Below are 15,608 nucleotides of genomic sequence, written 5' to 3' on the forward strand. Positions count from 1 at the left end.
TGCAGCTACCTTGTCCACTGCCGCCCCTGTACCGACGCTATCTCGCCTCCCGCTACCAGAGAAATGTTCTGGTGACAGTAAGTCCTGTAGGGGTTTCGTGAGTCACTGCTCAATACATCTCGAGCTTCTGGCCTCTCGTTTCCCTACAGAGCGGGCTAAGGTGGGCTTTATCATATCCTTATTGTCGGACAGGGCGTTGCAGTGGGCTACGCCGCTGTGGGAGCGTGGCGATCATGTGGTGCAGAGTGCTCCGTTATTCCTGAGCACTCTGAAACAGGTCTTTTTAGGACCTCGTGTCACCCATGATACGGCGCTCCAACTGTTGGCATTGACTCAGGGCTCGTCCATGGTCAGCCTTTTTGCCGTCCACTTCCGCACTCTAGCATCTGAGCTGGAGTGGTCGGATAAAGCCCTTATCCCTATATTTTGGAGGGGGCTGGCTGACCACGTTAAGGACACCCTGGCCACTAGGGAGATTCCCGCCACACTGGAAGAATTAATAACAGTATCTACTCGTATTGACCTCCGTTTTCACGAGCGGAGGTTAGAGCGAGCCCAGTGTAGGCAGAGGTTTCGGCTGGCTCCCACCTTCGATAAACCTTTGGAATCTCCAGTCCAGGCTCCTGAGCCCCATGAACCTAAGGTAGTGTCACGAGCGGGATCTAAGTCCCGGACCGCTCGTGCACCCCAGGTTTGCCAAGTATGCCAACAGTCAGGACATCTTGCCACCAGATGTCATCAGCGGTCGAGGAAACGTCAGCGTCTAGTGGTAGTAGGTGGAGGTGCACTAGACACTGCGACGTTTGCCTCCAAATTGTCCTTTAAGGGGACAATTACTTTTGGCTCATCCTCCCACTCGGTAGAGCTCTGCGTGGATTCTGGGGCGGAGGGCAATTTTATGTCTTCTGCTTTCGCCCAACGTCACGCAATACCCCTGGTTATGCTACCTCAACCAGTAACGGTACGAGTGGTGAATGGGTCGACACTCCCCGCACAGATAACACATCAGACCATCCCTTTTACTCTGTCCATGCCACCATCCCATCAGGAGATTATATCTCTGCTCATCATTCCTGAGGGAATTGATGAGGTCCTGTTGGGGATACCTTGGTTACGGTACCACTCTCCTCACATCGAGTGGTCCTCAGGCAGAATTCTGGGATGGGGTGAATCATGTGGGGGTAGGTGTCACCGAGAGTGCGTTCAGGTTGCTACTACTGAGGTACCCGCAGATCTATCCTCTCTCCCCAAGCAATATTGGTCTTACGCAGACGTGTTCTCCAAAAAGGCGGCGGAGACCCTTCCGCCCCATCACCCCTATGACTGTCCTATCGCTCTCTTGCCTGGTGCGGAGCCTCCCCGGGGTCGAGTTTATCCATTATCTCTCCCGGAGACGGAGGCCATGTCTCAGTACATTCAAGAGAATCTGGCAAGAGGGTTTATCAGGATGTCAGTGTCACCTGCTGGGGCAGGGTTCTTCTTCGTGCAGAAGAAGAATGGGGAACTACGTCCATGCATAGACTACAGGGGTCTTAACGCTATCACCGTTAAGAACAAGTATCCTTTGCCCTTGATATCCGAGCTCTTCGATAGGCTTCGGGGAGCTAGAGTGTTTACTAAATTAGATCTGCGGGGTGCTTATAACCTGATTCGCATCCGTGATGGGGACGAATGGAAAACGGCGTTTAACACCAGAGATGGGCACTATGAGTATCTGGTGATGCCCTTCGGGCTCTGTAATGCCCCAGCCGTTTTCCAAGACTTTGTCAATGACATCTTCCGGGATATGCTTTCCACCTCAGTTGTAGTCTATCTGGATGATATTCTCATCTTTTCTCCAGATATAGACTCCCATCGGAGAGATGTTGGCAGAGTCTTCGACCTCCTACGGGCAAACTCTCTTTATGCTAAGTTGGAGAAGTGTATGTTTGAGCAGGAGTCTTTACCGTTCCTGGGCTATATCATCTCCGCCCAGGGATTGGCTATGGATCCTGCCAAACTACAGGCTGTGATGGACTGGCAAGAGCCCCATTCTCTTAAAGCGGTGCAGCGCTTTATGAGGTTCATTAACTATTACCGCCAGTTCATTCCCCACTTCTCAACTCTGGTAGCTCCCTTGGTAGCCCTCACCAAGAAGGGAGCGAATCCCAAATTGTGGTCGGAAGAGGTCTCCAAGGGCTTCACTTCTATTAAGTCCCACTTTGCTAGCGCTCCCATCTTACATCATCCCGATGTGGATAAGCCATTCCTAATGGAGGTGGATGCCTCATCCGTTGGTGCTGGAGCACTCCTCTATCAAAAGGATGCTCAAGGTCGGAAGCATCCATGCTTCTTCTTCTCTAAGACCTTCACGCCAGCGGAGAGAAACTACTCCATCGGGGATAGGGAGTTGCTAGCAATGAAATTGGCCTTTTCAGAGTGGAGACACCTTCTGGAAGGTGCGCGGTTTCCTTTCCAAGTTTACACGGACCACAAAAATTTGGTCTACTTGCAAACAGCCCAGCGGCTAAATTCTCGCCAAGCCAGATGGTCCTTGTTCTTTTCCCGGTTCCACTTTTCCCTTCATTTTCTCGCCGGGGAGAAGAATATTCGTGCTGACGCTCTCTCTCGCTCTCTTATGTCAACTGAAGAGGAGGAAGAGGAGCCTCGGCTTATTGTCCCTTCTGAGAGCCTGAGAACCGTAGCGCCGGTTTCGCTGGAGTCTGTGCCTCCGGGCAAGACTTTTGTGCCCATTAATTTGCGACCGGAGGTTCTCTCTTGGGCTCATTCGTCCAGGGTGCGTGGACACTTTGGGACAAAGAGGACATCTGAGCTACTGGCGAGGACGTACTGGTGGCCGCATATGGTCCGGGATGTCAGGGATTATATTCTGGCGTGTGTCTCCTGCGCCAAAAATAAATCTCCGCGGCAAAGGCCAGCTGGGTTGCTCTATCTCTTGCCGGTGGCAGATAGGCCCTGGGAGATGGTCGGGATGGACTTTGTCGTGGGTTTACCCAAATCTCGCGGCTGTACCATCATTTGGGTCATCACCGATCATTTCTCAAAAATGGTGCATTTGGTGCCGCTACCACGGTTACCTTCTGCACGGGCCTTGGCAGCGTTGTTCATTAAACACATCTTCCGCCTACATGGTATGCCTGACAAAATTGTCAGTGACCGGGGTCCCCAGTTTGCGTCTCGGTTCTGGAGAGAGCTTTGTCGTCTTCTCAGTATTGAGTTGAATCTCTCTTCCGCTTATCATCCCGAGACGAATGGGTTGGTAGAGAGGGCCAACCAGACCTTGGTCACATACCTGCGACATTTTGTTTCAGCCAGGCAGGATGACTGGGTATCCTTGCTATCGTGGGCAGAGTTTGCGCTGAACAACGCCGTAGCCGACTCCACTGGACAAACCCCATTCCTCCTCAACTATGGTCAGCATCCACAGGTACCTGTGCCTATGCCCGTGTCTTCCGCAGACTCCAGGGTGGCAGACTGGGCTGTGGAGGCACGGGATATTTGGGACCGCACTCAGGATGCCATTCGGGCCTCTAAGGAGAGAATGAGGTCCTCCGCCGATGCTCATCGGCGCCCCGCTCCGACCTTTGCTCCTGGCGACTTGGTGTGGCTCTCCGCCCGTAACATCAGGCTGCGAGTTGAGTCCACTAAGTTTGCTCCTCGCTACTTGGGTCCCTTCAAGGTCGTCGAACAGGTTAATCCTGTGGTCTACCGTCTGGCCCTTCCTCCACGCCTTGGTATCACCGACACCTTTCATGTGTCCCTCCTTAAGCCCGTATACATGTCCCGGTTTTCTGAGTCATCTGCCGAGACATTGGGTTAGTCTACGGACGATTTCGAGGTGAACGCTATCTTGGGGTGCAAGGTGGTACGTGGCAAAATTTTTTTTTGGGTGGACTGGAAGGGTTACGGCCCTGAGGATAGGTCCTGGGAGCCTGCTGAGCACATTCGGGCTCCGCAGCTTATTGCTGCCTTCGAACGTAGCGAGGCCCAAGGAGGGGGGGGGGCCCTAGGAGGGGGGGGTAATGTTAGGAGTCGAGTTTCCTCTGCTGCACAGGGGGAATCTCGATCCGTGTCTGCTGCGATCTCCCATTCTGCTTCGGCCGCAGTGGGCTCTGCTCAGCGGAGGCGTCGCTCCCAGCGTCTCGCTGGGACTGATTCTGTGCAAAGGGTTACTGCTGCCTTTTCCGGCTCTCCTGTTGTACCCTGCACTGATCTGCAGCGAGCAGGCTTCCCTGGGACTAAGTCCTTATTTGCACACACTGAGCATGCCCAGGACAGGATCTCCCGTTGGAGATCGAGGGTCACATGCTCAGGTGCTGCAGCACATCCCATTGGTCCTCTTGTCAGGTCCTGAAAGGGCAAAACTTCTGTAGCAGCTTCCTGTGCTGCAGCTATATAAACTGCGCATGACCGCACGGCCATGCGCTAGTATTGTCTTGATATAATGTGTGTGTGTAGATGGATGTATGTCGATGGATGAAAGCTCCTAAGTATCCCTCCCTAGTGTTGTTGACTGCTCGCGGATGATGGTAGCTATCTAGCGCCCGACTAGCCATCTGCACGTAACACACATCACAGCGTCCAGTTGCTGTGTCCGCCTGTACGGCGCCGTGCGCTTCCTTTGCGCTTTCCTTACCCAAGCCTGGGTGGTTAGTGGCGTCCGTCAGTGCGGCACCGCACGCACTCTCGTGCCTTTATATACTATTTTAATAGTTTCCTTACACACCCAGTTGCGGTGTTGTGCCAGCAAGTGGTCTAATCGGACTTCAATCCTGAGTAAGGGTTGTGTTCGCTGACTTCTTGCTCGCGCTCTATGTGCGGTACCGCGGTCCTGTGACGCAACAGGATCGCTTCCTTCACGCTGGGCGAAGTTAGCCCATGTGTGTATACTTATAGTACCGCCATATAGTCCGTCTTACTAGCAGCAGGGTTTTTACCTGCACGGTGGACCTCGGACTGCGAACGCACCTAGTTTCATATCATCTATACTTGGTGCGTTCCGCCAGTCCTTAACAGCCGGTGCCAGAGCTGGGTTTTAACCCCTTACCGGCATCGGACGTACTATACCGTCCGATGCCGGCTCCCCTGCTTTGATGCAGGGCTCCGCGGTGAGCCCGCACCAAAGCCGGGACACGTCAGCTGTTTTGAACAGCTGACATGTGCCCGTAATAGGCGCGGGCAGAATCGCGATCTGCCCGCACCTATTAACTAGTTAAATGCCGCTGTCAAACGCAGACAGCGGCATTTAACTACCGCTTCCGGAAATGACGTCATCGCCGACCCCCGTCACATGTCCGGGGGTCGGCGATGCGTCTCCATTGTAGCCATAGAGGTCCTTGAGACCTCTATGGTTACTGATTGCCCGTCGCTGTGAGCGCCACCCTGTGGTCGGCGCTCACAGCACACGTGCAATTCTGCTACATAGCAGCGATCAGCAGATCGCTGCTATGTAGCAGAGCCGATCGTGCTATGCCTGCTTCTAGCCTCCCATGGAGGCTATTGAAGCATGGCAAAAGTTAAAAAAAAAAGTTTAAAAAAATGTGAAAAAAATAAAAAAAACATAAAAGTTTAAATCACCCCCCTTTCGCCCCAATCAAAATAAATCAATAAAAAAAATATCAAATCTACGCATATTTGGTATCGCCGCGCTCAGAATTGCCCGATCTATCAAATAAAAAAAAGTATTAACCTGATCGCTAAACAGCGTAGCGGGAAAAAAACTCGAAACGCCAGAATTACGTTTTTTTGGTCGCCGCGACATTGCATTAAAATGCAATAACGGGCGATCAAAAGAACGTATCTGCACCGAAATGCTATCATTAAAAACGTCATCTCGGCACGCAAAAAATAAGCCCTCAACCGACCCCAGATCATGAAAAATGGAGACGCTACGAGTATCGGAAAATGGCGCAATTTTTTTTTTTTTTTTTTAGCAAAGTTTGGAATTTTTTTTCACCACTTAGATAACAAATAACCTAGTCATGTTTGGTGTCTATGAACTCGTAATGACCTGGAGAATCATAATGGCAGGTCAGTTTTAGCATTTAGTGAACCTAGCAAAAAAGCCAAACAAAAAACCAATGTGGGATTGCACTTTTTTTGCAATTTCACCGCACTTGGAATTTTTTTCCCGTTTTCTAGTACACGACATGCTAAAACCAATGATGTCGTTCAAAAGTACAACTCGTCCCGCAAAAAATAAGCCCTCACATGGCCAAATTGACGGAAAAATAAAAAAGTTATGGCTCTGGGAAGGAGGGGAGCGAAAAACGAACACGGAAAAACGAAAAATCCCCTGGTCATGAAGGGGTTAACCTGCGAGACTCGGACATATCTCGCGTATGTGTGTTCCCGGCCTAACTTCCACAACTGGATGTGGTTAAATAAAATGTTCCTGTGCTGAGATAATCCTATAAATGTGCCCCTGCTGTGTACTGTGTAATGGCTGTGTCTGACCGTACAGGAACATGGTCTGATCATACCACATCTCCTGGGCAGGGAAGGGGGGACACAAAATAGTATACAGATATAGCGGGGGATCACAGCTGATTCTTTGATTTAAAAAAAACCATTGTTTAAAAAGAGGCAGGAAATGTTTTACCTCACAAAAAGAATCAGCTGCAATCCTGTGCTGGAATGTCTGTATCCTCTCTTTTGATGTCAGTTCTGGTACCCAGAACCCATTTGGGCCAGGCTGGAGGGACTTAGGTTTAATGCAGGGCATCACTATCTGTGCATTTTAAAGGGAACCTGTCACCTGAATTTGGCGGGTCCTTTTTTGGGTCATATGGGCGGTGTTTTCAGGTCTTTTATTAACCCCTTTTTTTTCCCGCTGGCCACATGCTGGTCGCGAAATTGACTTGCTGTTGATTCACTTTCCTCCCTAGTTAACGCGTGCGCAAAGCAATCTTGTCTTGCGGACGTGCAGTATGCTTTGCCCAACTGCGGGCAAAGCCGAAAACCATTAGTGCGCATGCGCCGGCGCACTATGTCCCGGAAGTATTTTGCTGTGTTCCGGGACAAAAAAGACCCGAAAACAACGCCCATATGACCCAAAAAAGGACCCACCAAATTCAGGTGACAGGTTCCCTTCAAGTGTGAGATCAGTGGCCCAAAGGCATTTAACCCCTTAAAAACATCACTTATTCAAATGTGTGAAAATGGGCTGTTTGCCCACTTTGATGCCAGTTCTGGTGCCCAGAACCCATTTGGGCCAGGCTGGATGGACCTGTTTTTGATGTGGGGCTCCCTGTTCTATATGTATGCACTGTGGTATCAGTGGCCCAAAGGTATTTGACCCCTTAAAAACATCTGTTACTTATTCAAATGGCCAAAATTGACTGTCTGCCCACTTTGATGCCAGTTCTGATGCTCGGAACCCATTTGGGCCAGGCAGGAGATAACTGGTTTTGATGTAGGGCACCCTATTCTATATGTCTGCAGTGTGAGATCAGTGGCCCAAAGGCATTTAACCCTTTCTTCAGCGCTCTTTAGTGCCCACTTTGATGCCCATTTTTGTGCCAGTTTTATTGTTTCTGTAGCCGTTTTTAAGTGTATTCACATCAGGGCTCCTCACTGCATTGTCTTTTATTATTGTGATGCTTCTTTTTTGTTGTTAAACCTATAGAAAACAGAAAAGAAAAAATTGCCGAATAAGAGACTGACAAATAAGAAACCAACTTCAGCTCCGAATAAGAAACCAACTTCAGCCTCGTCAATTGTGGAAATTATTATTCCAAGATCTTTTGATTAAATTGTACTTTGTTCATGGGGAAACCCCTTTAAAAATGTGCATAGAGAGATAGCTATCTATAGATGTAACTCTTTGGACATCTTTAACCCCTTAACCCCCAAGGGTGGTTTGCACATTAATGACGGGACCAATTTTTGCAATTCTGACCACTGTCCCTTTATGAGGTTATAACTCTGGAACGCTTCAACGGATCCCAGTGATTCTGACACTGTTTTCTCGTAACATATTGAAGTTCATGATAGTGGTAAAATTTATTCAGTATGACTTGCGTTTATTTGTGAAAAAAATGGAAATTTGGTGACAATTTTGAAAATTTCGCAATTTTCCAACTTTACATTTTCATGCCCTAAAATCACAGAGATATGTCACACAAAATACTTAATAAGTAACATTTCCCACATGTCTACTTTACAGCAGCACAACTTTGGAACCACAATTTTTTTTTTGTTAGGGAGTTATAAGGATTAAAAGTTGACCAGCAATTTCTCATTTTTCATTTTTACAACACCATTATTTTAGGGTCTACATCACATTTGAAGTCACTTTGAGGGGTCTATATGATAGAAAATACCCCAAAGTGACACCATTCTAAAAACTGCACCCCTCAAGGTGCTCAACTCCACATTCAAGAACTTTATTATCCCTTCAGATGTTTCACAGGAATTTTTGTAATGTTTTTTTTAAAAAAAATGAACATTTAACTTTTTTTCACAAAAATTTTACTTCCGCTCCAATTTGTTTTATTTTACTGAGGCAGCCGTCACACTATCAGTATTTTAGTATTTGTAAGCCAAAACCAGGAGTGGGTGATAAATGCAGAAGTGGTGCATATGTTTCTATTATACTTTTCCTCTAATTGTTCCACTCCTGGTTTTGGCTTACACATACTGATGTAAAATACTGACCAAATACTGCTACTGTGATGGCAGCCTAAGGGTAACAGGAGAAAACTGGACCCAAAAAGTTGTGAAACCCCCCCCACAAGTGACACCATTTTGGAAAGTAGACCCCCTAAGGAACTTATCTAGATGTGTGGTGAGCACTTTGAACCCCCTAGTGCGTCACAGAAGTTTGTAATGTAGAGCCGTAAAAATAAAAATCATATTTTTTCACAAAAATGATCTTTTCGCCCCCAATTTTTTCCCATGGGTAACAGGAGAAATTGGACCCCAAAAGATACGCTGATACCCCATATATGGGGGGGGGGGACCACCGTTTGGGCGCATGGCAGAGCGTGGAAGGGAAGGAGCGTCGTTTGGAATGCAGACTTAGGCTACTTTCACACTTACGTTGTTTAGAATCTGTCACAATGCGTTGTTTTGGGAAAAAAACGCATCCTGCAAATTTGCCCGCAGGATACGTTTTTTTTTCCCATAGACTTGTATTACCGACGGATCGTGAATTATGGCCACACATTTCGTCCTTCGTGCACTGGTTGCGTCAGATTTTGGCAGCCCGTCGTCTGGAAAAAACAAGGGAGCGTTTTTCTGTGCGTTGTATCCTGTTTTTCCGTCTGCGCATGCCCGGCAAGAAATCTCTCTCTCTATCTTTTTCCTCCCCGGGACTGCAGACGGAAATGTGAAAGGACACACTTCCGTCAGTATGTCGCACCGACGCTTTGTGACGGGTGACTACCGATGGAAATGTGAAAGTAGCCTTAGATGGATTGGTCTGCGGGCGTCACATTGCGTTTGCAGAGCCCCTAATGTACCTAAACAGTAGAAACCCCCCATAAGTGACCCCATATTGGAATCTAGACCCCCCCAAGGAACTTATCTAGATGTGTTGTGAGAACTTTGAACCCCCAAGTGTTCACATCAGACGCCAGTCAAAGGGGATGGGGAGCTATAGTCGAGGGAACTCATTTCCAGGGCACCTGGGCCCCAGACATCAGAGCAAGCTCTTCAAACTTCAGAGAACTGAAGGCGGTGGAAGAGGCGTTAAAAGCCGCATCCTTTATTGTTCGGGGACATCATGTCAGAATATATTCCGACAATATGACCACGGTAGCATACCTTCGTCATCAGGGAGGCACAAGATTCAAGAAACTAAAAACCTTAGCCTCAAACATTTTTTTTCTGGGCAGAGAGGCACCTCCTCTCTATTTCGGCAGTTCACCTGAAAGGGTCGGCCAATACCCAGGCAGATTTCCTGAGCAGAAGGGATGTACATCCAGGCAAATGGTGTCTGGACCAGGAGGTCTTCCTCTTCCTGATATCCAAATGGGGGATCCCAGAAGTGGACCTTTTTGCCAACAGTCAGAATGCCAAGCTGCAAACCTATTTCTACCTAAATATGGCAGACAGAGCACTAGGCATGGATGCGTTCTCTCACCCGTGGAGGTTCAACCTCGTCTATGCCTTTCCTCCGATACCATTGCTATCAAAAACTCTACAGAAGATCCGATCGGAGCGAGTTACGGCGATTCTAATCGCGCCAACATGGCCGGGGAGGAGTTGGTACAGCGCCCTGTTAGACATGGCTCAGGAAGGTCCAGTATGTCTAACTCAGAAGGAGAATCTTCTTCATCAGGGGCCTTTGCTGCATCCAAATCTTCACAGGTTACATCTTTCAGCATGGCTTCTGAAGCCGAAATACTAAAGGCAAGAGGTCTCTCAGATGAAGTAATTCATACTCTCCAAAACAGTAGAAAACCCATAACCAATGCTATTTATGCCAAGATCTGGAAGAAGTTTTCATCATGGTATCTTCCAGATATTCCAGACCCATTTCATCCAAATATTGCCAAAATTCTGGACTTCTTGCAAAGGGGTCTAGATTTGGGTCTTAGGCCCAATACCTTAAAGGTACAAATTTCAGCACTTAGCTCCTATTTTGACCAGGAACTAGCCAAACATCGGTGGATCAGACGTTTTATAACTTCAGCGAGTAGAATCCACCTCAGAGTTCTCAACAATACTCCTCCTTGGGACCTTAATTTGGTCCTTAATAGTCTAACTCGGGATCCTTTCGAACCTTTATCTCAGTCTTCATTAAAGGTTCTTACCCTAAAAACTGTCTTTTTAGTGGCTATTACCTCTGCCTGACGGATAGGAGAACTACATGCCCTATCCATACAAGAGCCTTACTTGAGGGTAACATCTGATAGTATAATCCTTCGTCTAGACCCTACCTTCTTACCTAAAGTAACATCAGACTTTCATAGAGGTCAGGACATAGTGTTGCCCTCATTCTACCCGGATCCTTCTAATGTGAGAGAGGAGTCCTTCCACACTCTGGATGTCCGCAGAGTGGTTCTATATTATCTTTCACAAACAGAGAGTTGGAGGATTGATCAAAATCTCTTCATTCAACTCTCCGGAAAGAACAAAGGTAGAAAGGCGACAAAAATACAATCGCCAACTGGATTAAACAAGCCATATCTCTGGCATACTCACCCCAGAATCTACCACCTCCTCCATCACTGAAGGCCCATTCTACACGGTCGGTGTCAACATCATGGGCAGAGAGAGGTGACGCTTCTACGGAGCAGATTTGCAGAGCTGCCACCTGGTCGTCAGTACATACGTTCACCAGGCACTACAGGCTTGATTTCAATCTGGATTTAACTTTTGGCAGAACAGTTCTGCAGGCGGTTGTCCCCCCTAGAAATTATTTGTTGGTGCTACTCCAGTACCGCTGTCGTGGAAGGTGACTGGAGAAAATTAGAATTATTCTTACCGTTAATTCGGTTTCTAGGAACCTTCCACGACAGCACTAATTTCCCTCCCTATCTGATATTTTTATTGGATGATACCTGCACTTAAGTGGTAACTATACATACTACTGTGTCCAGAAAAAACACTGGAGGTGGCAGGAAGGGGAGGGTATTTAACCTCTTTGTGTTTCCTGTCCCCCATTAGGGCGGGGAGACATCCTCCAGTACCGCTGTCGTGGAAGGTTCCTAGAAACTGAATTAACGGTAAGAATAATTCTATTTTTTGCCTCGTGTTTTTTTTTTTTACAGTGTTCACTGAAGGGTTTAACTAGTGGGACATTTTTATAGGTCGGGCCGTTACAGACATGGCAATATTAAATATGTGTACTTTTATTGTTTTTTTATTTATTTACATAAAGAAATGTATTTTTTTTGGAAAAATTTCTTTTTTTCTTCATTTAGGAATTTTTAAAAAAATATTTTTACACATTTTTTTGTTGTTACTTTTTTATGTGTGATGGGACATCACAGTATAGTGTCAGATCGCTGATCTGACACTTTGCATAGCACTGTGTCAGATCAGGAATCTGACAGGCACTGTAGGAGGCTTGCTGGCGCCTGCTCTCAGCAGGCACTGAGAAGCCTCCTCCCTGCAGGACCCAGAAGGACCCCACAGCCATCTTGGATCCGGGGGCCTGCAGGGAGGAGACCCTCAGAACAAAGCGATCACACACATTGTTCTGAGGGTCTGAGGGAAGCACGCAGGGAGCCGCGCAATGCTTCCCTATGCCACCGGAACGCTGCGATCTTGTTTGATCGCAGTATTCTGGGGGTTAACATGCCGGGGGCGGTCCGTGACTGCTCCTGGCACATAGTGCCGGGTGTCAGCTGATACCTGGCCACGCTCCCCCCGTGAGTGCAGCTGATCGCGTATGACGTAATATCCCGTCCATGGGAATGAAGTCCTAGGTCACATGGATGGGATAGTACGTCCGATGGCAGAAAGGGGTTAAAGAGAATCTGTCACCACATTTGACCTATCTAAATTATTGATATGAGCATTTTGGCTATGGAATGTTGAAAAAAGTCCTACCTGTGTGTCTCCTATCAGACACCTTTTTGTGGATAAATCACCTCTTATCACTTTATGTAAATGATGTCTTCCAAGCTATGGGGAAGATTCAGCCTGGAATATAACTCTGCCTCCAGAGTTTGTTTTACATGAAGGGGAGGTACCAGTGAGACAAGTAACGAACACCGAACAGGAGAAATGACATTTGTCTATTAGCGCAAACATTTTTTGCAGCTCTTGAGCTCTGCTGTATTACAACAGTATTGCAACCCTGCCTGTGAGATGGAAGCCGATAGGCCGATGTGTCAGGTATAATCACACAGAGCTCTGCAGGGAGATCAGGAGAGCGGCCATCACACATCACACTGGTAACCATTACACATGACACTGGCGGCCATCACACTGGTAACCATTACACATGACACTGGCGGCCATCACACATGACACTGGTAACCATTACACATGACACTGGCGGCCATTACACATGACACTGGCGGCTATTACACATGACACTGGCGGCCATTACACATGACACTGGCAACCATTACACATGTGTTATGATACGGTAGTCTAGGAGCAACATGGAACGAGCTCTGAAGGAAGTGGTAACTGTACTGACCGCAGTCCCTAAGCTCAACACAACACTAGAAGTAGCCGTGGAATGCTCCTAACTCTCCCTAGGCATCTCGTAACAGCCTAAGAGCTAACTACCCCTAAAGAAAGAAGCAGGAAAACTATCTTGCCTCAGAGAAAATCCCCAAAGGATAGATTAGCCCCCCACAAATAATGACTGTGAGTGGAGAGGGAAAAGACATACACAGAATGAAACCAGGATAAGCACAGGAGGCCAGTCTAGCTAAATAGATAGGACAGGATGGAATACTGTGCGGTCAGTATAAAACACTACAAAAATCCACGCAGAGTTTACAAAAAATCTCCACACCTGACTAAAGGTGTGGGGGGCAAATCTGCCTCCCAGAGCTTCCAGCAAGACAGAATTAATTCACACTGATAAGCTGGACAAACATAGAAAGCACAGAATGGATAAGTCCACAATCTATGGACAGAAAAGAGCAAGCAAAAACTTAGCTTAGCTGAACTGGTCAGGATAAAAGGGAACTCCAAAGAGATGTGAATCCAACCAGGAACCCTTTACTAGTGGCACTGGCTGAAGAAAGAGCCAGACCTAAATAGCCGAGCAGAAGAGACGATAAGTGGAGGCAGCTGATGACAGCTAACTCCAAGGAGCAGCCATACCACTAGAAACCACAAGAGGGAGCCCAAGAGCAGAACTCACAAAAGTGCCACTTACAACCACCGGAGGGAGCCCAAGAGCGGAATTCACAACACACATGACACTGGTGGCCATTACACGACACTGGCAGCCATTACACATGACACTGGCGGCCATTACACATCATACTGGTAGCTCCCCCTTCTATATATAATAATCTCTGGAAGCAGAGTTATCTTCCAGGCACCATCGTTCCCATAGCCTGGGAGAGGTCATTTATATAAAGTGATAAAGAGGATTTCTCAGCGACAGCACAGCTGATATGAGACACACACGTAGGACTGTTTTCAGCAGTCTATGTCAAATGTGGTGACAGATTTCTTATAACCCCAAAACATCTGTAATTTATATTCTGCATTCTTTTCCAGTGCGTGGCACATAGACAGCACACCCCTATGCACAGGCGGCACACCCCTGTGCACAGACAGCACACCCCTGTGCACAGGCGGCACACCCCTGTGCACAGGCGGCACACCCCTGTGCACAGGCGGCACACCCCTGTGCACAGGCGGCACACCCCTGTGCACAGGCGGCACACCCCTGTGCACAGGCAGCACACATGAATGACACACAGGTAGACGGATAATATCAGGACGTGTGAAGGAGGCCTCAAGCACAAAGCCTGAAAGTGGCGCACCCTCATTGACTAAAGACTACTCTGAGACTGCAGAGGTGGCCGGTAGCTTAGGCGACAAACTGTAGAATTTAAAACCTCTCCATTCTTGATAGAGAGGGTATTTAACCCCTTAATCCCATATGACGTACTATCCCGTCGAGGTGGGGTGGGCCTTAATTCCCACCGACGGGATAGTACGTCATAGGCGATCGGCCGCGCTCACAGGGGGAGCGCGGCCGGGTGTCAGCTGACTATCGCAGCTGACATCCGGCACTATGTGCCAGGAGCGGTCACGGACCGCTCCCGACACATTAACCCCCGGCACACCGCGATCAAACATGATCGCGGTGTGCCGGCGGTACAGGAAAGCATCGCGCAGGGAGGGGGCTCCCTGCGTGCTTCCCTGAGACGATCGGTACAAGGTGATGTAACATAGTAACATAGTTAGTAAGGCCGAAAAAAGACATTTGTCCATCCAGTTCAGCCTATATTCCATCATAATAAATCCCCAGATCTACGTCCTTCTACAGAACCTAATAATTGTATGATACAATATTGTTCTGCTCCAGGAAGACATCCAGGCCTCTCTTGAACCCCTCGACTGAGTTCGCCATCACCAACTCCTCAGGCAAGCAATTCCAGATTCTCACTGCCCTAACAGTAAAGAATCCTCTTCTATGTTGGTGGAAAAACCTTCTCTCCTCCAGACGCAAAGAATGCCCCCTTGTGCCCGTCACCTTCCTTGGTATAAACAGATCCTCAACGAGATATTTGTATTGTCCCCTTATATACTTATACATGGTTATTAGATCGCCCCTCAGTCGTCTTTTTTCTAGACTAAATAATCCTAATTTCGCTAATCTATCTGGGTATTGTAGATCTCCCATCCCCTTTATTAATTTTGTTGCCCTCCTTTGTACTCTTTCTAGTTCCATTATATCCTTCCTGAGCACCGGTGCCCAAAACTGGACACAGTACTCCATGTGCGGTCTAACTAGGGATTTGTACAGAGGCAGTATAATGCTCTCATCATGTGTATCCAGACCTCTTTTAATGCACCCCATGATCCTGTTTGCCTTGGCAGCTGCTGCCTGGCACTGGCTGCTCCAGGTAAGTTTATCATTAACTAGGATCCCCAAGTCCTTCTCCCTGTCAGATTTACTCAGTGGTTTCCCGTTCAGTGTGTAATGGTGATATTGATTCCTTCTTCCCATG

Source organism: Ranitomeya imitator, chromosome 1 (assembly GCF_032444005.1).
Source record: "Ranitomeya imitator isolate aRanImi1 chromosome 1, aRanImi1.pri, whole genome shotgun sequence".
NCBI lineage: Eukaryota > Metazoa > Chordata > Amphibia > Anura > Dendrobatidae > Ranitomeya > Ranitomeya imitator.